At 41.4% G+C, this 24,904-nt stretch overlaps 1 protein-coding gene and 1 long non-coding RNA gene across 2 annotated transcripts in view; one reads left to right on the top strand and one right to left on the bottom strand.

Annotated features, from left to right (window-relative positions):
* The window catches only part of Stat92E (Signal transducer and transcription activator Stat92E), a 224,920-nt gene that overhangs the window by 193,813 nt on the left and 6,203 nt on the right, over positions 1 to 24,904 (top strand). The window lies entirely within an intron of this gene.
* Positions 4,489 to 24,904, bottom strand: part of LOC135699998 (uncharacterized) — a 43,695-nt gene continuing 23,279 nt past the window's right edge. Inside the window, exons 2-3 of the long non-coding RNA XR_010517564.1 lie at positions 6,596 to 7,002; positions 4,489 to 6,524 (exon numbers count right to left, since the gene is read on the bottom strand). This is a non-coding gene — a long non-coding RNA (uncharacterized LOC135699998). The remainder of the gene's footprint in view (positions 6,525 to 6,595; positions 7,003 to 24,904) is intronic.

Genomic DNA, 24,904 nt, shown 5'->3' with positions numbered 1-24,904 from the left:
GAGAAAGTTGAGAAAAATCAAACCTCTTTTAAGCAGTTTAAATAAAATAGAAAAAAAGGTTATCTTTCATTTACTTCCTTCGCTCCGTTCGATGATAAAACTGTAATCAACATTTTTTCTTGAAACATAACAAAATAACTAATTCTTCAAGATATACTAATTTAAATTTTCCCGAAAGCCTAGAATTTTCTGAAGTTTTCGGAGCTTCCCTAAAGATATCTGAACTTCATTAAACTTCTCTAGACTTCTCTGGTCTTCTTCAGATCGTTCAAAAGTTCCCTCAATTTACCTAAAGTTAGCTGATCTGAAAGAACTTCAAATTTGATCTACCATAAACTTACTTACTTACTTAAGGGTCCTGTGCACCACCAGCGGTTCAAAGGGCCAACGTGAAAGACTTCCATCCTGGGCGGCTGCTCGCTTTTGTCTTGACAACACAGATTTCACGTTCGAGTTGAAAATTCGAATTTTGGTGCGTTGACTTATTTTGGTGCGTTGACTTATTTTGGTTGGATCTCCATACGTTTCGTAAACTCGCAAAGGCAGCTCTAGCTTTCTTGATTCGTGCACCTATGTCGCTCTTGGTTCCGCCGTCCGACGCTATTTGGCTGCCAAGATATTGGAAACTTTCGACCTTCTCCACTGCTTGCCCCGCTACCGTAAAGTTGGAAGGGTTGCCCGTGTTGATATCCAAAGATTTGGTCTTGTTGACGTTGATGGTGAGACCCGCCGCAGAGGAGCGTTCGGTTAGGTCATTGAGCTTACTCTGCATATCAGAGCGCCGTTGTGCTAGTAGAGCAACATCATCAGCCAAATCGAAGTCGTTGAGATGCTCCATGGTCATAGGCTGCCAAAGCAGCCCACGGTTCGGTACACGGTCAATTGCACCTACCATGATCTCGTCGATTACGATGAGAAACAGTAGCGGTGATAGTATACATCTTTGCCTCACACCAGCGACTACCCGTATAGGGTCGGACAAGGCTCCGTTATGCAGAACTCTGCACGTGAAAGCCTCATACTGCGCTTCGATGAGGTTGACGATTTTATCCGGGACTCCCTTGCGTCTCAGGGCGCCCCACAGATTCTCGTGATTGAGACGGTCGAAAGCTTTTTCGTAGTCAATGAATACTAAATAAAGGGGCTCTTGGAATTCATTGACCTGCTCCAGGATGATGCGGAGCTTGACAATATGGTCCACACAAGATCTTCCGCCACGGAATCCTGCCTGCTGCCGTCGGAGAGTCCTGTATCCGATTCAGGATAACTTTGCACATAACTTTGAGAACAATACACAGTAACATGATGCTTCGCCAATTATCGCACACAGTCAGATCCCCCTTCTTTGGGACCTTCACTAAGATGCCCTGCATCCAGTCGGACGGAAAAGTCGCGGTGTCCCAGATATTACAGAATAGTTAATGCAACATTTGTGCGGATAGCATGGGGTCAGCTTTGAGCATCTCTGCTGATATGCGATCGACCCCTGGAGCCTTGTTGGATTTCATGCTTCAGATAGCTGCTTCAATCTCCTGCAGCGATGGGGCCGCGGAATTGACGCGAGTGATGCTCCGCACCCTAGGCGGATCATGCAGAGATGTTGATGGCTGGTTGGCCGTCGAAACTTGAAGAAGTTGTTCGAAGTGCTCAAACCAGCGTTTCAGCTGGTCAGTGGGGTCGGTAAGCAATTGTCCAGTCGTGTCCTTCACTGGCATCCTCGGGTTCATCCTTGCTCCACTCAGGCGACGTGAGATATCGTAGAGGAGGTGTATATCGCCAGTGTTTGCGGCTTTCTCCCCTTCGTCGGCCAGGGAGTTCACCCACGTCTGCAAGAGCGCTTGACTTCCTTCTCTAGAGCCGAGTACCGTTGACGGGCTTCGATCTTGGCTCCTCTGGTTCTCGCCCGCTCTATCGCGGCTTTTGCTTCTCTACACTCCTCAATCATCCGCCAGGTTTCATCTGTGATCCACTCTTTCCTATGCGTGCACAGCTCACCCAAGTTGTTCTCGCTTGTTTCTATAAAGGCATCAAGGCCGTCCATTGTTCTTCTACGCTGCCACCTTCTGGAACGTCCGCAGCTCGAGTCTCAAGTTCTTCAACAAAAGACCTTTTTACCGCTGGATCTTCAAGTCGGCGTGTGTTGAACCGCCACCCGAGTCTCTCCTCCCGTCGCTGGATCCGCGTTGCGTTTATTCCGGACATCAAGAAGGCTCCGTCTCCATTTCCGGCTGATGCAGATGTGGTCGATCTGATTTTCGGTATGTCCATCACGGGAAACCCACGTGACTTTGTGCACTAGCCGATGGGGGAAGAGCGAGCCCCCGATCACCATGTCGTTATTGCCACAAAATTCTGCAAACAGCTCACCGTTCTCACTCATTTCGCCGGGACCATGGCGTCCCATAGTGCGCTCATAGTCCGTGTTGTCGGAGCCGATCTTCGCATTGAAGTCGCCAGTGTAGATCTTGATGTCACCCTTTGAAACTTTATCCACGACGGCATTCAGTTGATTGTAAAAATTCTCCTTGTCCTGTAGCTCGGCAGCATCGGTTGGCGCATAACATTGGATTATGGTAAGGTTACGAAACCGTGTTCTAAATCTGGCAACGATTATCCTCTCGTTATGATGAGCGCAGCACTTGCCTGGACGCTAAGTAGGAGACCAACTCCACGATGGCGGGGAGCGATTTCACCTCGAATACCAGAGTATAGTAGTACCTGTCCCGACGGCAGTTTGTGTTCTCCAAAGTTTGGCCAACGAACTTCACTCAGTCCCAGGATTTCTAGCTTCATGCGTCGTGCCTCGTTGGCGAGTTGTGCCAGTTTACCCTACTGGGCTAACGTCGATACATTCCATGATCCAATTCGTGTCCGTTGTTTTGCGCTAACAGTCGTTGCCGTTATATCAGTTCGATGTCTTTCTCTGTTGGTTTCTGTAACAATTGTAAAGGTTTCAGAGACAGTAGGTGGTTGGCCTAAGGTCTCCTATCCGCCGTGATGGGGCTGCCATCTTAGGTGTAGCTTCCGGGGAAGAGCATTTCTTATTCAGCCGCTGGATGCCAGTCAGACGCTGTTTGAGCCGCACCTCCATGGTGATCAGACGCTCGGGTTGGCGAAGCTTTTCCTCTATCACCGTGCTATGGTTACCGCGCCAGTGTTCGCGTCGCACCTCCTCACTCTGCTATTGTCGGATTGACAACATTGCCCAGGCTACGCCAACCAGCTGTGTCCATGTTTCAGCTGGCAGTCTTTTGTGATCATATGACTCGTGGAGGCGTGAGGTAGGAACTTGTGAGGACCGGAGCTAGGTATATCGCTCCTTCCAGATTGTCACTCACCATTGTATAGCCCGATCTACCATAAAGTTCCCGTTATTTCCCTGAAGTTTTCGAAACTTCCTTGAAGCTCATGGAACTTGTCTTGTAATCCCTAAACTTCTTTGAACTGCTTTGGGCGTGCCTGAAGGTTTCGTTTCTTTATGAAGTTTCCTAAATATTCAAGAACTTCTCTAGCGTTCCAGCTATTTTCTTAATGTTCATAGAACTTCCCTGAGGTTCTGGTAATTTTCCTGAAAATTTAGGAATTTCCATAATTTCTCGGAACTTCTTGAAAGTTCCTGCAATACATAACATCCTTGAAAAAAGAACTGAAAGACACTGCCTATAAATCCCTAAACTTCTTTAAAGTTCTTTTAACTTCCCTGAAGATCTCGATATCTGAGTTTTTAAGAACTTCTGTAAAGTTAATTGAACTGCCCTCTCCTACATTCTCCTCAAGTTCTTGGTACTGCCCTTAAATAAATGGAACAGTCCAAAAAATCTTTAAACTTTCCTGACTTTCATTAGACTTCTGTAAAGGTTCCAAAATATTTCTTAGGTTTTGCTAAACTTTTCATGAGTTCTCTGGTCTGCCCTGAAATTCCCGGAACTTCCTTTCTGTTTTCGAAAGTTTCTCAAAATTTTCCTGAAGTTTATGAAGCTGGCCTGAATTTATCAAAACTAACCTTCACATATCATTCAACTTCAATTAATTGAGACTACCCATAAGTTCTCTGAGCTTCCGTGAAGTTTTATAGACTTCTCTCTCTGTTCGGGACCTAACACTACTGCGACCAGTAAATTGATCTATTGTAGTATATCCCGTGTCCTTAGTTTTGTGCATGTCGTATTACTCCATCGCTATTGAGAAATGATGAAGTATTCGATTTTTTTACAGTTGTCATTCTTGCATTTATCGCAAGGATCCGACTCTAATTGAAAGGTCCCGCTATTTATACCCTTCGGAGTGTTGAAACACCCTCCAAAGGCACGCCCCTTTGTCAGTCAAAATTGGATTCCTTAGTAAAAAAATTAAGGTATGACACCGATAATGACCATGCATCAGAACCCTAGTCTTAACCACTTCAAACTAGGGAACAACGAAAGATTAGGAATCACATAGATGAAGACAACTAACTAATTTTTTTCCTTGTTTCAAGATCATCCTCGGTAGACAAAGCCGAGTCTTGTCACTATCAACAAGGCATAAAAAGTAACAAGGACTAAGATGTGTTCCTTGGATTACTGAAAAATCCTGTTCCCTAGTTTGAAGTAGTCAGGACTAGGAATCGGTGGTAGATCTTACATCCCGTAACGCACCACGAAAAGGTGATCTACCCACGTTACGGGGCATTTATAGACATAGCTTCCCTAACGTTCTTGGATCTTCTTTACAGTTTTTTTACGATTTGCCTCAAGTTGTCTGGATTTCTCTAAAGTTTTCTCGACTTTCTAGAACCTCGTAAAAGTTGCCGCAGTTTCCTTGAAGCTGCCTTGGTGTCAGTTCATGAAACTCCACGATTCCTTGGATTTTTTAAAAGTTGTGTGGACCACTCTGAAGTTCGCGCTACTCTTGGTCTGATGATGTGCCTGGAATTGTCCTGGGCTGGTTTTATCTCTTCGCCCTGAAATTGATGAAACTGTATTAATGATCTAAGCTTCATGATGTTTTCTGCACTTCCGTGAACTTTTCGGAACTTCTGTGAAGTTCCCGAATTTTTTTCTTAAGTTCTCTTAACTTCCCTGATGTTTTCAAGACCATCTTTAGTTTTTGGAACTTCTTGAATGTTCTCGCTATTTTCAATGTAACTGACCTTAAGTCCTCTAAATGAACCAGTAATTCTCGGAACTTCCCTAAACTTCCCGCAATCATTCTGATATTCGGCGCTGGTGTTGTAGTGATAAGCGTGATTACCTCTCACCCCAGCACGCCTGGGTTCAATCCCAGTCGGCGCCACCGGGATGTTCTGAGGCATAACATCTCTGATCACGCCTTCCTTCGGAAGGGAAGTAAAGCCGTTGGTCCCCGGTTCATGAGTTGGTGGGTCGATAGATAGGGTCCAGGTGTGGGAGCTGCCTTCCTGGCGTCGGTAGCATTGGTGCTCAGCACGGAAAACAAGATCGACGAAAAACAAATCCAAGGAAAAAAAATCTGATATTCACGAAACTGTCCTTTAGTTCTCAAAACCACCCCGGAGTTCAGGTGACTTCCCTTTAGAACTTTAAACTTAATTATCGTTTTGGCAATTTCTGTAACGTTCCTGCACTTTGCTAAAGTTAATATGACTTCCCTTGAGGCACTTTGATCTTCACTGTAGTTCTCGAAATTTTTCAGAAATCTCACAACCAAGCCTAAATGATCGTAAAACTTACCCAAAATCTGAAGCTTACGGCACTTCATTTGAAATGCTCCCGACTTTTGCTAATGTTCAATAAACTGAGGCTCTCGGAGTTTTTCTGAAATTCTCAGATATTCCCTAACATTTTCTGATGATTATGGAAATTTTCGGAGTTTTCTTGAAGTTCTCGATGTTTTCCTAAAATTTCTTAACTGCTCCGGAGTAATTTGGATCGTGAAATTTCCGGAACTTTCCGAAGGTTCCACTATTTTTGCTGAAATTATAACGAAATTATTAAGGGTAAGTTTATCGTTTCGATAATCACATTTTTTTTAAATTTTGTAAAGAAAATTCACGCGCAATTTTTTCAAAGTCATCATGGCGTAAAGTTGGACTTCAAAAACCACAAAACATCGACCTTTTGGTTTTGCTGAGGGTCCAATTTGTTTGTATGGTGAGATAGAAAACAATATTTTTACATGTAAATTTTCTCAGGTATCTAAATAAATATGGATATTTTTTTCCAATATTTTTAGAAAAGTAAAAACGTGCCGAAAACATTTATTTCCCTTAATGTAGTTCTTAGATTTGCAATTAGGTTCAGTTCAGAAAATTTTCGGAAATTCATGGAACAGTCCTTAAATCATCTTAAAACTTCTCCAAAAATCTAGGTTTCCATGATGTTGAACATGCATTTCTGATGTTATTATAACTGACCAAAGGACGTCTGAATTTCGTTAAGTTCTTTAGACTTCCCTGAATTTCTCAGTACTTTTCAATAGTTCCCGCTAATTTCCCGTATTTCTCCTGAAGTTGTAGAAACTTCTTCGTAACTTTGCGGAACTTGCCCTAAAACCTCTTATTATACCTGAACTTATTATTATTATTTATCATTATTAGGGAGGCTTTCAGCCTTGGACTGGTTCGCCTCCAACATACCTGAACTTTTCTGGACATCCCTAAAGCAGGGAAAACCGGATAATAACCGGAACTTTCTCTTAAAATTTTTGCTCTTGAAAAGTTTTCTAAGACCAGCAGGGCTGGAAAGCACCTCAGAGCGTTAGCAAAGCAACTTTGTGCGTGCATCTCACAACACTCGACAAACAGTGTGTGGTTCTCCAATTTACTTTGCACACTCTTTTTCAACTAATATGTGAGAAAGCGATCCACACAATGAGCGGTACTCTCCGTGCGGTGCAGGGAGCGAATAAAACACAACAAGCAACAGCTAACGTCTTCTTTGAGTTCTTTGTCGTATTTGCTGACCACGATAGCATGCATAGGATATGAAGAAGGGCATAACGAAGAAGAATTTTGTCTTTTTGCTGCGTTTCCCATTTGCAACCCTACACTGAGTGGCACTCTTTGCGTCGGAGCCGTGAGAGCGATGGCTGCACATTGAGCTTTCGTTATTTCTTGGTGTGTGTCTGACTTCCCTTCTCCGCTGCTTCACACTTGCGCAGGGTGAAAAACAAGCCAACTTTGTGTTTGCTTGATTCTCACTTTGTATATTTCAGAAAATCCGTACATTGGGCGCATTGAGTGATCAGATGACAGCCCTGAAGACCAGGATCTTGAAATTTGTTCTCAAATGAAGTTTCAAAATTTTGACCATTTTTGTTAATCCTGGATCTTAAATTTCTGGGTATGGAATCTTAAACTTAACTTAATTATTATTTGCTACACATTTCTCAAGGATTTCCTTAGGAACATTTCAAAATGTCTTCAGGATTTCCCTCAATCATATAATGATTCTGTTCGGTAATCCCTAGAAAGATAAGGTCCATTTTTTGCAGAACACTTCGAGAATTTCTTCCAGAAAATTCTTGAAATTTATTGTATTTTTGCATTTGTATTCTTTTGAGAAATTGCTTTAATTTATCTCCATCAATATTCGCTAGGAATATTCCTGGAAATCTCTAGAGTTTATAAAAGTTTTATCCCAGTTTTTTTTTTTATTTCACGTCAAAATTCCATAGAAATTACCTCAGAATTTCATTGAAATTCTTCTGAAAATCGAGGGGGGCGACACATCTAAATCTCAATTCTAGATGCTCGAAAAATCTCACACTAGCGAATAAATCTTCGAAAAATCTTCTTTCATGTCTCGCATCTACTTGCATAGCGCATCATCATTTTGCAGGAAATCTTCAAAATGGTGATAAATCTTCTTTCTATCTTCTCAGCGTACGCGCAGCTAGCCACAGCAAAACACAATATTTCCTGCATAGTAAATAGACTCGTCCCCCTCCCTCAAAATGCACTTCAGGAAGGTTCGCTTGGAATTCTCTTCAAAATTACCTTGGATATATGTTCAGAATCTCCTGGAGCAGTACTCAGAGCTTCTTTGGAAATGTGCTCAAAATGTTTAGCCAAATCCTCCCAGATTTTTTGATATTTCTTAAAAATTCTTAAAAATTCTTATAGGACTTCAAACTAGCTTTGAATTCTTCAAAGATTTTCTTTTAGCTATAGGGTAGAGAACTACTTCAGCCTAATTGCCTATTTTGGGCCTATCGAGCAGAAAACTTCTAATAAATCCATGATTTCAGAGTTAACAAGTCAATTATACGTTTGGTACGATACTTTAGTTAATAAGCTACGGAACGAAGTCAATGAGAACGCGTGCTATGAAGGTGTGCACCCATTATTCCTAAAAAACAAAAGAAGCGCTCCGACCGAATCAATTTTTATCTTCATCCGATAGGCCGAAGTGAATTCATTTGCGGTTCAATGGCGTTATGCCGAGTTTAGAATCCGTAGGCCGAGTTTGGCGTCAAGAAGCAGTGTTAGACTTTTGACAATACCTCAACGATTGGTTTCTCTTTATCAAATCTTACGGTACATACGGAAAGGAAAATAAATTTGGAAGCCATCAGTAATAAAAACTTTCTGTTTGGAGCTAAACTGCGCTAGATTAAGAAAGACTAAGTGCGGGTTGTGCTTAATAGGCCGGAATTGGGGTAGTTAACCCTAATAAGAATTAGATTCCCTTGATTACTTTCACGATTTTCCTCAATCATATTATTATTCCGTTCGGTAATTCCAAGAAAGATTCTTCATAGAAGTCTATTTTTGTGCAGATTACTTCAAGCATTTCTTCCAGAAAACTCTTGAAATTTAATGTGCATTTATCATTGTATTCGTGTGAGAAATGGCCTTAGTTTCTCTCCATTAATATTCATTACAAATTACTTGGAATATTCCTGGAAATCTCGTGGTATGCCCTCTAGAATTTATAAAAGTGTTATCCGATTTTTTGGATTTCACGGAAGGAAGGAAATATGTTCAGAATAGCCTGGAACACTACTCTGAGTTTCTTTGGAAATGTGCATAAAATGTTCAGCCAAATCCTCCCAAACTTTTTGATATTTCTTATAAATTATTTAAAGTATTCTTTTGAAACTAGCCATAAATTCTGCAAAGATTTTCTTTTAGCAAAAATCATAATTAGATTCTCTTGGAATTATTATCGATCAACATTTTAGAGATATTCAGCTGTAGGTAATTGTTAAGGCCCAAGCGCAATGGCTGCGGAAGCGGAATGGCAGCGGCAGCGGAAAAGCCCGATCTGAGTAAGCCTACTTGACGGATTGAAAACTAGTTCGAACCAAATCGACTTCGGTTAGGCATCTTGATGCCATTTGTGACAACTGTCAAACTTTCCGTTTCCGTTCCGCTTCCACCCACATTGCGTTTGGGCCTTTAGACGTAGTTTCAAGATTGTAGTAATGTCATTATTAAATTTCACTCAAAGGTTACTTCGTTTTGAATCCCTTTCCGGTTCCCTTTGGGAATGGTAATAAAATTCCTTCCGATTTGCTTTTGAGTACCTTTAAATACTATTCACAATCCCCATAATAATCTCTACAGAACTACCTTAGAATTCACATTCACAAATTACCTGAAATTTCCATTCAAATTCCATTGAAATCCTTCCAGAATTCGGTTTTAAGCATCCCTAGAATTCTTCTACAATTCGTCTCAAAACTCATTTGGCATACTCATCATACTTCTCTAGCCAATGCTTCGGAGTGTCAGAATTCCAAAATGTTTACCAAAGAGTCATATTTTGATGTAGGACTACGTCTATGATTTCTATATGGGGGTACATTTTGTGAGAACCGAAAATGGAACATGTAACGAAATTATGAAAGATTTTGAACGTTAATAACTCAGCTGCCCCTGAACCAATTTCAATAACTTTATTACCAATCGATCAGAAATGTTTCTACGCATCTGCTGAAATTAAGACTTAATCATTTGTCATAATGTCACCATTGAAAATTGCACGAATGTGCAACTGTTGCTATGATGATTAAAATTATCACCGATTGCCTGCGAAAAGCGATTTCCCTAACACAAATTTCAAAGTTGAATTCCATCCGGTCACACCAAACGGTGGTTATTCAATCACCGCCTGGTAAGTGATGGTGTTCTCCAGTACACAACGAAAGGCTGCCCGCAAGCAGCGAGCTGCAGTCCACACGAGCATTCACAGAAGGAGGAAGAAGCCGCACCGCTATTGATCGGAATCAGTAGCTCTTCGTGAGCAGGCTTCAAAATTATCCGGATAGGCATGGATAATATAATTATCCGGATAGACCTATCCAGTGGATAGAAATAAATGGAGTCTATCCCTATCCACATTTCTTTCCCTCCGGATAATATCCAAGTAAAAATTATCCGGATAATTTTAACTTGGATATTATCCATTATTTTCCCCTCCGGATATATTGTCAAATACCCATCAATATGGGTATTTTAGGAGTAGGGGTTTTTTTTCCGGCCTCTGGACATCACCCCGACTCCTAAAATACCCGTATTGATGGGCATTTGATAATATTTTCCACCTTCTATCAAACCGGAAGCCGCCATATTGGATTTCAAAATGTCGTCGGATATAAATTTTCGGCCTCTGGACATCACCCCGATTCTAAAAATACCCATATTGATGGGTATTTGACAGTATTTCCCACTTTTATGAAACTGGAAGCCGCCATCTTGAATTCCAAAATGGTGTCAGATATCAATTTCCGGCCTCTGGACATCACCCCGACTCCTAAAATACCCATATTGATGGGTATTTGACAATATTTTCCACCTTCTATCAAACCGGAAGCCGCCATATTGGATTTCAAAATGTCGTCGGATATAAATTTTCGGCCTCTGGACATCACCCCGATTCTAAAAATACCCATATTGATGGGTATTTGACAGTATTTCCCACTTTTATGAAACCGGAAGCCGCCATCTTGAATTCCAAAATGGTGTCAGATATCAATTTCCGGCCTCTGGACATCACCCTGACTCCTAAAATACCCATATTGATGGGTATTTGACAATATTTTCCACCTTCTATCAAACCGGAAGCCGCCATATTGGATTTCAAAATGTCGTCGGATATAAATTTTCGGCCTCTGGCCATCACCCCGATTCCAAAAATACCCATATTGATGAGTATTTGACAGTATTTCCCACTTTTATGAAACCGGAAGCCGCCATCTTGGATTTCAAAATGGCGTTAGATATCGATTTCCGGCCTCTGGACATCATCCCGGTTCTAAAAATACCCATTTTTAGGAGTTCATATTTGATATCAAACATCCCTATTCTAAACATAAACTGTTCGGAGTACTAAATAATGGATATTATCCCTATCCACTTTTTCTTTCTTCCGGATAATTTTAAAACTTTTCTATCCGGATAATTTTAACTTGGATATTATCCGTTTTAAAATTATCCGGATAGGGATAGGGATAATATCCAATGATGGATTGGATAATGGATAATGGATAGGGATAATTTTGATGCCTGTTCGTGAGTCGCTGTGGGTCATCTATGCCAAGCGCGTCATACTAAAGAGTATAAACAGAGAGAACCCCGCTCAAATTCCTATTCCTACACAAATCACAAGCTCCTGCTGTAGTTAACAAATAACATTTATTATATAAGACCACGTAGTCCTACGTCACCATTGCCTACAACCCCATAGGGCTGTCCCTTGTAGGAGTTCTCGCAATTTTCATGAAATTAATGGAACTGCCTTGAAGGTCTCTGATCTTCGCTATTTTTTTAAGTTCCAAGGGAGGGAAATCTTCCGAAAACTGTGATGCCAGTTCCACTGTTTTTTTTTCTTCTCTTGGCGTGACTCGTATACACTCTACTTTTTACCTAATAACAAATGCCCAAACCCTTGTTTTGTTATATCTTCTATAACATCTATTCATTCATCCAATCAAAGATAAGTTTTGCTTATCTACAACACTGGAGGAAATCTTTTCGTCATTTTCGTAGCAACATTCAACAAGCAAAGGAGACAATTCTTGTCTAAGTGAGCAGGTGGTGTTGAGTATTTGGCACTGATGAAGTCTGCCAGTAGTAGACGAAGTACGCGAATTAAAAGGAAGTAAACCAACACACTCAAAGCTCTTCATCAAAATGATTGATTCTGTATTCTGCTCTTGACGAATAAACACATATTTTCTAGGTTAATTACATATTATACGAAGTGCAACATTTGGCGACGAGGAAATTACGAATCACACGTTTCAAGAAAGAACCATCGGAGGAAATTAAGACCTTATGCAGCAGATTGTCCGGCAGAACCAGCAGATGGCGGAGCAAAACGCACGGTTGATGCACATGCTGGACCGCTTCGGAACGCAAGAAGATGCCGCACGGCCTTCGAGCTGCCCAGAATTCATCATTGAATCTCTGGCAACCAACATGCACGAATTCCCCTACGATCCGGATAACGGTCTCGTTTTCGACCGTATCAAAAATATGATGATCTTTTCCTGAAGGATGGCACGAAACTGGACGATGCAGCGAAAGTTAGATTACATTTACGAAACCTCAGCGTCAATGTTTTCGATCGGTACCGTAAATGTCATACTACCGAAGCATCCTCGTGAATTTTCGTTTGCGGAAACCGTGAAGAAACTCTAGGAATTGTTCAGTATTCGAATTTCGCTGTTCAGCAAGCGTTATCACTGCTTTCGACTGACGAAAAACGACGCTGGTGATTTTGTCACGTACGCGGGATCAGTTATCAAGCTTCTTCTTCCTTCTCTTAGTGTTCTAGATGCACTTCGACAGTTATTATTTGAGAGCTTTCGATGCCTGTACCATTTCTGCATTAGAAAAATTGTGTGGCAAGTACAATCATACTCTACCCGCCCAGGGAAGTCGAGAAATTTTGCAACCCGTAAAATTCCTAGATCGGACCGGGAATCGAACCCAGCCACCTCCAGCATGGTCTTGCTTTGTAGCTGCTCCTTTACCGACTGAGCTAAAGGAGGCTTCCAGTTTCGAGTTGAACAAGATGACAGGCGATCAGTTCAAGAGTCTGATTTTTATCTTCGGGCTTCGTTCCTCAAAGGACGTGGACATCCGAACGAAACTACTCTCAAAACGGAAGAAGATTGCAAACTGGAAACATCGATCACATAATGTCAACGTCTTCAAAACTTCAAGCATGATACAGCTCTAGTGGAATAGAAGCCAACTCCGAATTGAAACCATCTTGACCAAAATCTAAAGCAAGCGACAAATCAAGCAACCCGAAGACACCATGTTGGCAATGTGGCGGAGTGCATTTCGTTCGCCACTGCTCGTATTCGGATCACGTTTGTAATGATTGCAGTCGAACCGGTTACAAGGAAGGCTACCGTGGATGTTATACGGCGAAGCCATCAAGCAAGAAGACATGAAAGAGCAACGGGGCGGCATTCGCTATCAATCAAGTAGAAAGCAAATCCTGCCGGAAGTTTCTGACCGTGACTATCGGCTTTGGACATCACGATCACCTCTCAAGAACAGTGGAGCAAAACGCTTGGTTCGCCTCCACTACTACCTATAAACACGGTCAGCGAAACAACTCCAATGTACAGTCATGCTTGGAGAGGCCATCGAAACAGCTACATACTATGTGGTCAGCAACAATCTCAATTTGTTCGACCTGTAGTGCATTAAATTGGTCAAGTTGTCATTGTCAGCGATATGCAATCATGTTCTTATACCCCAGACAGACTATGGCTTATATCATGTAATATAGGCTGTCTTGCAATGAGCACTCATACATCTAGTTTTCACTGGAAATCCTATGTATGAGTGCTCATTTCAAGACAGCCTATATTACATGATATAAGCCATAGTCTGTCCAGGGTATTACGGACCAATCAAGTAAAATTGTGCGATACAAAGCAGCATTTCCTGACGTTTTCCGTCAAGCACTGCAAGAAAACGAAAGCGCACCTGTTTCTGAAGCCAAAGGCTAGACCAGTTTCACACGAGTGGAACTTCAGATCAGAAAGTGGCTCCACTTGGCATTTGCGAACACTAGCGCACCTAGCGGTAGAAGGCATCTTCTGCCTGCAGTTAAGATAGGCAGCATGCTATGATAGTGTGAGTGCACATAGAAAGCCCGTGTGAAACGCTACCACAATACATAGCCAGTGGCGTCACCCTAACCTCAATCTACCTGTTCAACAACTCTCAAAACGTAAACAAACAAAACAATATTGGTTCCAATGGATACAAATCAGTGAAACTAGAAGACCCTATGCCTTTTGAAACTGATTTGAATGTAAACATGACCCTAAATAACGTTTTCAAAGTTGTTGAACAGGTAAAAAGTGAGGTTACGCGACGCCACTGCACATAGCTTGTTGAGCAGAAAAACGAACCACTTTTTGATTCATCGACTTGCTGCACTTCCCCTTCTGTTCTGTGCCAGTTTACAAACCATAGCGGCCCGTGCCATTAACATCAGTGGAGAACGCTTGCAAGAACTGGGCTGCACCAATAGCACAGTTAAGAAACCTGGAGGGACGATCCGAATTTGCGCCGATTATTCCACTGGTCTCAACGTTGTCCCGTAGCCAAACAACTACCCGCTGCCAGTTCCAGACGACATCTTCAGCAAACAGAACGGCTGTAAGTATTTCAGTGTAATCGATCTCAGCTAAACCGAGAAAGAACAGCACGAAATTCTCAACGCTCTCTTCCGACGTCTGCAAGAGTACGGTTTCATTCTCCGTGAAGAAAAGTGCAATCTACTCCAACCGGACATGTCCAAGATCCTCCCATTGACGCAAAATTTGCCTCAGAAATGCATCAACTTCGGAAACCACTCGACGCACTTCTCAAGAAAGACACCCAGTTCGTTTGGAACAACGATTGCCAAAGGTCTTTTCAAAGGTTCAAAGAAGTGCTCCAGTCAGATCTATTATTAACGCACTACAATCCATCGCTTGAGATCGTTGTGGCGGCGGATGCAACTCAGACAGCAGTCGGAGCTTGCATTCTGCACAGATTTCCGGACGGCACATTCAAAACTATTGCGCATGCATCTCGCTCACTTTCCGAAGCTTAAAAAAGATACGGACAAGTAGGGAAGGAAGTAGTATTTGCAGTTACGAAATTTAACCGAATGCTAGGGGAAAGAGGGGCATTGTGAACAGGTGGGGCATAGTGAGCATCCCGTGCACCAGCTTGGACTTCCGGCAGTTCGGAACAAATTTATTGGTGGTAGGATCAAGATCATAATGATATTGAACCTACTTCCAGTTGATTTGTTTCATGCAGCTAGAGATCCAGGGCCAAACTGCGGGATGCTCACTATGCCCCACCTGTTCACTATGCCCCTCCTCCCCCTACTTGGTCGAAAATTCACACTGCAAACTGATCACCAGCCGCTGCTGAGGATATTTGGATCGAAAAGGGGAATTCAGATCCACACCGCCAATCGACTGCAACGTTGGGCTCTTAGGCTTCTCTGCGAGGAATTCGACATCCAGTACGTGGCCACGGCTCAATTCGGTTATGCCGATGTGTTATCTCGTCAGATCAGAAAGCATTCAAGACCGGAGGAATATTTCATCATCGCTTCAATTCAGCTGGAAGATGACATCGAAATTCCGCTACAAGAAGCTGTCAGTTCGCCGCCTCTGGCGGTCAATATGGTACGTGGCGCTTCACTCAAGTGTCGCAGTATATTCAGGAAGGATGGCCCTCTTGCAACAACGAAATCACCAATCCCGATGTACGATCGTTCTTTTCCCATTGTGATGCTTTGGAAGTGGTAAAATGTTGTATTAATTGACTTATGATTACAGAAGTTTTCCGTCAGCGTATCCTCAAGCAGCTCCATCGGGGACATCCAGGAATGGAGAGGATGAAAGCTAGAGCAGTCATGTTTTCTGGCCGAAAATTGACGACAATATCGCTGATTATGTCGATAGCTGTGTCATGCATTCGAAGTCTCCCCCGAAGACCACTTGCAAAATGTCCATGGGAACGGATCCATATCGATTTAGCTGGTCCTGTCAACGGTCAACACTTTCTGGTGGTTCCTGGGTGAATCGTTCACTCGTTTTCGAATTCCAAACACCATCGTTTCCGATAATGGAACACAGTTCACATCGGAACAATTCACAGCATTGTGAAAGAGAAATGGAATCCAGCATATACGTGCCATCCACAATCAAATGGACAGCCTGAACGTTTCGTGGATACATTGAAAAGGTCATATCTCAAGATAAATGAGGGGGGAAAAACATTTTTCTTCAATCCTATAGATCCACTCCCAGTCGTGTGGTGAACGGAAAAACACCATCTCAGTTGATGCTTGGACAAAACGGTTTTGAGCCACCTACAACAACAGAAGCCGAATATTCCTGAAATTAATATAGGACATAACGATCAACTTAACCGCAAGCATGGAGCGGTACTACGCGCGTTGCAAGCTGGCGATTCAAATTTATGCAAAGGTATATCGAAGCAATTCCAAATGGATGTTGGCTCCAGGAATAATCATCGAGGTCACCGATTCAAGTCAACTTCAACGTTCTCTTAGACGATTGGCATGGGTAGACGCAAACTCATTCGTTCTCATGCGAACCAGATAGAACACCGTTACAGTGAGGTATTTTAAAACCATCTCCACTCAGCATACTCGTGGATGAGTTTGGGTTACGATCCGAACCCGGACCGAATGTTAATCCAGTTCCAGGACCTGAACATGAAGCTGACCCTGAAGATTCCTCTGTAGCTGAGATCAAGCTTGAAGAACAAGTTCAATCCGAACCTGTAGATCCAGATACCAGTCGAACGGATCCTATGCAAGAATTGCCGGACGCAGCTCGCCTTCCAGATGAACCCACTTCAAGTCGACCAAAACGGTTGATGCCATCCAGACTAGAGCCGTACCTGGTATTCTGCAAATAAGAAGGGAGGAATGTTGCATACAACGAAGCAGGAAGCACCAAGGGTGAGGTGGTCGCTATGGAAGCGTGCTCTTGACGAAGTAGCATCTAATTTCTAGTTAAATTCGATATTGTACCAACATCCAAGTTCTCGCTGCTAGACAGAATTTGTTGCACGCGACGTGTGGTCACCGGGAGCTCCAACTCCGCACGGATTTGTGATGCTGTTCTTTTCTGGTTCGTAAAAATTCAGTGCCAACATTTCAAAGGGGCGTAATTGCTTTTGTAAACAATGGTTTTAGCCGTCAATTTCTCGCGAATGAAATCTCACCCCTCCAAAATAAAAATGCTAGCTGGTAGAGGAAACATTTATCTACCTGTTGGTGTCATTATTTTTCATGAGTGAGCTTTAATTCACGAGAAATCGACGGCTAAAGCCATTGTTTACTAATGCAATTACGCCCCTTTGAAATGTTGGTACTGAATTCTACAAATTCTCCCTTTATCCTTCGGTGTAAGCCTACTTTTCCTTCCACCATTTCTTAAGAAGCTTCCGACAACCGTGTGTGATCGAAAAAAATGTTCGACCGATTTCTCTATTAGAGAGACCTGCATCAAGGGTAGTAGGCCTTGATTTTTACATTTTCTTCGAACGTAAGATGTTTGGATCGACCCATTGCTGCTGAATTACAGGGAATAAATCCGAATTCACTACCGTTTGAAAAAAAACATAGACCTCTGCTCGATATGCTAGTAATCGAAACAAACGCCTGTCAAATGAGAAGCAAACAGGGTGGTGCTATTTATATTTCGAACCGTTTTTTTAAAAGAATTACCAGCCTAACCAATTCAAACGATGGTAGGTAGAATGTTGATGTACTGAGAGGTGAACTTAGTATTAAAGACAGTGGTGCTATTGATATTTGACATGATATCCAAATAAAATGCCAAGATATCCAACGATGAATTCCCGGAATGAAAAATGGAGCAAGACAAACACACCAGTCAGAGCTTTTCCCCTGATTGTCTGTAGTCTTAATTTGTGCCAAATGCAAACCCAAACACATTCACACACACACACACACACACACACATGTGCGATGGAGCTGATTGCCAGCAGTTGCCAGGCAAGGGGTTGCAAGGATTCAGTTTTAAAGCTACTCCCCATGATCGAATCGAAACATGCCGTCGCTCTGTGTCAACTTCAAACTTGGAAACGAAAATATTTGAATAGCAAGGGGAAAGCGTACTCCACAACTACAAACCGACTGAAAACTGAAGCGACTAGGATATTAATAATTTATCCACCACTAATGGACACAGTAGCAGCAGCAGCAGCAGCAGAAACCGTGACAACGAGAACAGGGCTAATATAATATGATATGATGATGACTAGCAAAGAGATAGAAAGAGACCCCGGCAGATCTATATAGAGAGAGAGACAGAGTTTTGCCATATTACTCACTAGCCGTACAATGTTGACTAATGTTCGTTTCAGTAGGTAAACAAAGGATATGAAACTGTAGCCAAATTTTTAGTCCAAACTTTTAGGTAATAAGCAAGAGTTAGAATAGGATAATTTATGTTGCTCAAAACCCAAAAATAAAAAAGGAAAAGGAAAACTGAATAAGATGAAATCTAAATGTGATGTTCTGAACAAAAAAAAAAGATACGTACTGTACTCAATGATCCGTCTTAAATGTATATACCTCAAGCCAAATCTAGAAAAAAAATGAACGTTTTATATTCGTACCCCCCGTACCCCCCCCCCTCCCGGGAGTCAAAGTGGCACCTGATGAAACCCGACACAAACGAAAACACAGGAAAATCAATAGATTAGCTGGAAGTGTGTGCAGAAAAATTAGCTGGAACAAGCAAATGATGATGACTGTAACTTGTTGTAGAACCAGGAACCACCGTCACCATGCACAACATCATATTGATTGCTGCTGTAAGAAGGTGGAGAGGATCAAACACAAATCGAGGTTATGTTTTATGGATGGAGGAACATTGTCGAATGGTGTGCTTGTTGTGTTCTTCTGCATGACCATTTTAGGTTGATAAAACGATGTAAATATTCATAAAGCGATTGTTGAAGCGATTTTCCGGAAATCACCTTTTGCGCAATAATTTAGGTTTCACCCGATTGATGTTTACCGGCGGTAGTGGCACTCGGGCTCGCATGTGCATGCGTTAGTTTTTTTTTGTAAACCTATTCTATGCAAAGCACTCCCATTATTACCTTTAAACGCATTGTTTTGATTTGTTGTTGTTGCTGTTATTATCGTTATTATTACTGCACACACTGAATATTGTATGTTTTCACGTACCCCCGGGAACCCGTTGATTTAGTGATCAATTGAATAGGCAAATTGCTTGCCCCCCTTGCCAAATGCCGAGTAGGTGTAGTTTTCCGATTTAAAATGGTAAAAACGTTTTGCATCACTTTGGTATAGTTGCTGAAATGGTTCCTAGGAATCGGATCGTTTGATCTGCTCTGGTAAACCGGACTGCCCACGCCGATTCGGTCGGGGAAAGGGAGTTTTAAAGTACGCTTCGGGAAATTGGTCTCCAGTGGCAATTTGCTGATGATGGTGAAATGTCATTCCCAGAAGTGAGTACTGAAGGATTACTTTTTAATCGCAACATTAAAGTAGGAAAATTGTTTTCCTGCTAAAACATCTGTAGAAAATTGAACTTTTCTTTTTCGCCATGTTGGAATGCATTCACCTTAACAAAATCATCATTCATACGGTAAATTGGAATTGCACTTATTGATTCCTAGAAGATGGACCAGCCCAGGTCTAAAAGTCTCGATACTAAATATAAGCCAATGACTCCAATTAGTGTTTCCAGTTCCCGGTCATTTTTGAATTTATGGCAGTCGGCTCGTTTATTTTTTAACTTTTATAGAACGATTTATAAAGTAGAAAAGAGTGTAACCACCAAGGGGTAAGTCACTTGACACACTTAATAGGTGGTATTTTTTCTCAGTGTTCCCCAAGTGTGCCGCAGCTGTGCCGGCAGTGCCGGTCGTGGTGCCGAGTGTATTTTTGAGTGAATAGTGAATATTTGGGTATGCTTGGCAACCCGGTATTTATGACAGATCGAATGTTTTGAAACGGATTCGAAGCAGCAAGAGCTTCGCTTCAATTTCTACTGCTTGCTAGTGAAATTGATAAAGACTGTGGAGGACAATAGTAGCATGAAGAATAACAACGTAACAAATTCGGCAAAGGAGTCCGCTGTCAGGGAACCGGAGAAAGTAGGTCGCGAGATCGTAAAATTATTGGATACTACCACATTGTTGCTTCAAGTTCGAGGACATATGTAGAGAACGATGAAAAGCGATTTTGTGGGAAGTTTGAACGGCTCCCACAATCATACATTTCGTTTGTAATAAAAGCAATATCCAAAGGTGCCCCCGGAAAAAAAATGATCGACTGATCGGACTCAGACCCCTACCAAATCAAATGAAACGTTTTCTGCGGAAGTATCTTTGCGGAACGCCTTGCTCCAGCATTGTGATCTGCGATCATCAACGCTTATATCTGCTATCTCTGCCTCGACAAACATATAAGGTGCTGAACAACACCAATGGTACCAGCCACAACCAGAGTAATACCTTTCTATCCGGAACATTATGCTTCACGACTCAGGTTTTGATTAGAGAGGGTCTAGTATAAGAGAGGAGCGAATTGAAAACTAACTGGCTTGGCAACCTACGCCTGGATGGTTTCTAGCAACACTGCCAATGCAATCAAGATAGGCGCTGCTCGATTGGCTCTGGCTTTGACAGTTTGTTTGGCTCAAAACCAGTCGGTCCACTCCTATCTTATACTAGACCCTCTCTAGTTTTGATTAACCACGTTGCCACTCTCATACCTCCTTCCCCAACCCCCCGGTTTCTCCAGCCCAGTTTAGTTTTATTTTCCAGTAAATATATAATCATATTCTTTTTGTACGATTGAAAAAAACGAAGAATACTATTTATATCTTGGCCTTGAACTTGCCTTTAATGTGCAAATGTTTCTGAACGAATCCAATTCACTTGTTTGAGACACCTTTTTGTTTGTACAAGTCAACCGGAATGTAAACAATGATGGTAATAATAGCAGTGTTGTCAGTTTTGTTTAAATGTCCTGTAAATTTCTGACCATGGGTGCCAATTAGTGTGCCCATATTGTGCCAAATCTGTATTCGGCACACCACTTAGTTTTAATATGCTCCCGATTTGTATTTCGACTTTCTCTGGGTCTTTTTTTAAGATTATCCTTGGGAGTTTCGTTTGCACGTTGACCAGTAAACCGGAAAAAAAGCCGGGAATTTGAAATCACCTCGTGAATTTTGATGACAAATCGGAAAAAATATACTTCGTCCTCTCTTCGGAAAAATAAGATTTTGAACCTTGAAAAAATTTCACTTGAAGACCCTTGGACTGGAGTAGATTTTCAGGATACAGTCACTTTGAAGAACTATGAAGAGAATTTTGAGGAGATGTTGGAATGAATTTCAGTGAGAAATGCCAATGGAGTTTTGGGAGGAACTCTCCTAGCGGTAAGCTCCTTCGAGAATAATACGCCAATCTCGAATTATCTTCGATTTTGCAAAGCAATTAGACTCAAATTTAATCTCGAATATAACGTTAATACGCCGATTTCGGTGTATTAAGCAAGCACCACAAAAGTATTGACTGATGCAAATATTGACGACGAATATATTGATGAGTACATTCACCTGCGTAGGAAATCAATTTGGTAAGGTATTTGTGACTAGAACACACCTTCCGGTCGTATGAAACAGGTCCAAACCCGAGATGGTTTTATCACAGGTGGGCAGGAGCCATAGGCGTAGCCAGAGGGCCTGTCTGGCCTGGCGAAACCTGGCTACGCCCTTGACAGGAACTAACGATCTCCCAGTGGTGGTGAGTTCTTTGCCGTTAATGTTCACGAAAAGTTAAGTATTTTGCCATACAGAAATTCAAAACAAAACATTTTATGGGCGGATTTGGACAGTTTTTGACCTGTTTCATACGACCAGAAGATGTATGCTGGTCAGAAATGCCGTGCCAAACTGATTTCCTTCGCAGTTAATCAACCTTTGATATGAATTTCGCTAATAAACACGACGAGCATTTCGTATAGCAAAACTTGCCATTACAAAATGGGCATAGTTCGTTTTAGTAAACAAACTAACACTTCTTTCTTGTGTGTCACCTTTGACACATAACATATGTGGAACTTCATGTAAAACGCTGACTCAAAGCTGACCCCTTTTTTGTTTTGCCTCAGTTGTGGCCTGGCATAGTTGGACATCGATCTGTCAAAATAATATTTTCGTGATATCGACACTGAGCATTCATACGGACCAATGTCGAAAACATAAATAATGGCTTCCTCCATAAATGTCTCGTACGTCAAAGCCAATCCATGTAAGCCACTAATTGTATAGGATGGGAGGACTCTTTCTCTACACAATCATGGTGTTGGTTTTCTTGAGTGAGCTTTCATTTTCGAGGCATTCACGGAACAAGTAATTGTTTACGTTTGCAGCATTGACCCTCCCGAAAGTAAGCATTGACGTTGACAGCGACTCTGCAACTCTTTACTCCTGGTAAAATCCCATAAGCATCTGACAATCTGTTTATGGAATCTAGCGGACTTTGTCTTATCTCTTCATTCCTCCAGTAAACCGCCGTTTCTTCACGCAAAGATTGACAGAATCATATGGGATTTTCATAGAAGTGAAAGGGTAAGGCAATGTTCACCAAGTTTCACGCACAGGCTGATGTTTGCTTATGGGATTTTACCATAGGAGTGAAGAGTTACAGAGTGACCGAATAAGCTATCATTTTGTCTGTGGTATGTTGATATATTGTTTACTCTGGATCAACAATAGAAAAGGGCCCATTTGTAAACATATCGTTCCAAAGCCCATACCTCACAAATCGAAGGCCGCCCACACAAACCAACACCATCATCGTGTGGGTAAGTAGCGTGAGTAGCCTTCGCTTTGTAAGTAAAGGGCTTTGAAACGGTTTGTTTACAAATGCTGATGGGTCCTTTTCTATTGTTGATCCAGAACTGTGCTTTTAGTGAGTCAACTTATGATTACATCACGAAATATCCAGTTGATGCAAAGTAACGATTATTTTCGTTAGTAAATAGGGTGTTTGATCTAATTTCCGTCCTACTAAGCACAACCCGCGCTTTACCTATCTTTTCTGAACGGGTTTGAACAAAAAATAAAATTTGTCTGTCAAAGATGACTTCTAAATTTATTCGCCTTTCCATGTACCGTTGGATTTGATTAAGAGTCACAAATTGTTGAGATATTGTTTAAAACATGATACTACTTTTTGATTCTAAATTCGTCCTACGATTTTCAATTCCGTCCAAACGCATTGAAACGTCATTAGATTTTCTTCGTCCTACGGATAAACGTAGAAAAAGGGGATTCGCTAGGAGCTAGCAACAATGAGCGTAAATATTCATACAAAGCGTTCTAATAGGATTTATGTTGTAGCTAATGAACTAACGCATCGGAACAAACCTTTTATTGATTTGTACATGGTTTGTGGGGCATTAGACTGATGCAAAATTTGACCTTTTCGCTCCACAGTGCTTAAATGGTTTCAAATCGGGTCCTGATTAGTCTCCCAAAGTAACAACTCATTTGGTTAGAAATAGACTTCGCACAAGCCATTCGAAGTTTACATGTAAATTACTATGGGAAATCTCAACTTTTTGTTCATTGCAGTCTAGGCTTTTTCCATATTAAGCAGCAAAACAGTTCGATAGCCATTCTTATAGAAAATTTTCTCAGCTACAACTTTACTGAAGATTGTTTCTATGTAAAACGAGACAGGAAAATGTTATTAATTATTTAGATTGGTAAACTTATGACATGATCAAGCAGCTGCTCTGTAGGCAACACTTTTTTTTTGCAGTGTGACATAGTAGCCATGATTTTTGTGGCCTATTCAACGCCCCAGAAACACCAATGTTGCCTGCTGAGCAGTTGATTGAGCATGATCATAAGACATCAGCGCATTGAACCATTGATAACTTTCGATCCTTGCATTTAATAAAAAAGTGGTCTTGAGCAAAGTTGTAGCTGGGAAAATTTCCTACTAGTACAGTTGAAAGCTTTTGAAGCAGACCGATATGATATGATATGATATGACAGAACTCCTTGAGTACTGTGCCATCTCTACTTATCCAACTTGGGCCAAGATGCCGTCACTGTCAAAAGTGCTCCATTGGACAAGCACAAGTCACCGTTAGCGTCTGCTTTTCATCGACGAAGCGGATGCCTTCTTGAGGAAATGATCCTCCGAATAAATTTTCCGAGGAACTACCATCTGCTGGATTTTGCATTCAATTTCCTCTACAGAACTTTTAGTAGCCTTATAATATAGGTTTTTTTTTTGGCAAATTATTAAAATCTCCTGGAACTTTCAAGAAGTACACGGAATTTAATATCTTCTTAGAAATCACCGAACCTTCGAAAAGTTTGCGAAACTTGCGAGAAGTGCATTCAAGAAGGCCTCGTATCTTTACATAATATAAGAGATTTTATTTTTATTATTAAAAAAGAGTTGTTGGATCTTCAGAGAATTTGCGAGAGATTCGCGGAACATCCAAGAAGTTTACGGATCCTTCAAGAAGTTTACGTAAGTCCACTTAATATTTTAGAAAAATTACGAAACATTCGAAAAATTCACGGAATTTTCGAGAAGTTCATGGTACTACTTTGAAAATTTTTCGGATCTACCGAGAAGTTTTTGGATCATCAGAATAATACTTAACCCATTCAAAGTTCTCAACAAATATCCAGAGGACTTTGCTGAAATCTTCGATCAGCTGGCGATCTCTTGAACAATTTTAGATAATTCTGCTGTCTAGAGAGAATATTTTGAAGAAATCGTTAGAATTTTTTGATCGATTGAAGATCTTCAGAATAAAACTCAATCAAGCTGAAATAATCAAAAACATTGCAGATTTGGGCAAAAATCAGTTGAAGATCCTGTGAACAA

The sequence above is a fragment of the Ochlerotatus camptorhynchus genome, unplaced genomic scaffold (genome assembly GCF_037179485.1).
Source record: "Ochlerotatus camptorhynchus isolate MF236.1 unplaced genomic scaffold, CSIRO-AGI_Acam_v1.1 ptg000124l, whole genome shotgun sequence".
Lineage (NCBI taxonomy): Eukaryota > Metazoa > Arthropoda > Insecta > Diptera > Culicidae > Ochlerotatus > Ochlerotatus camptorhynchus.
This window is presented reverse-complemented; position numbering and strand designations above follow the sequence as displayed.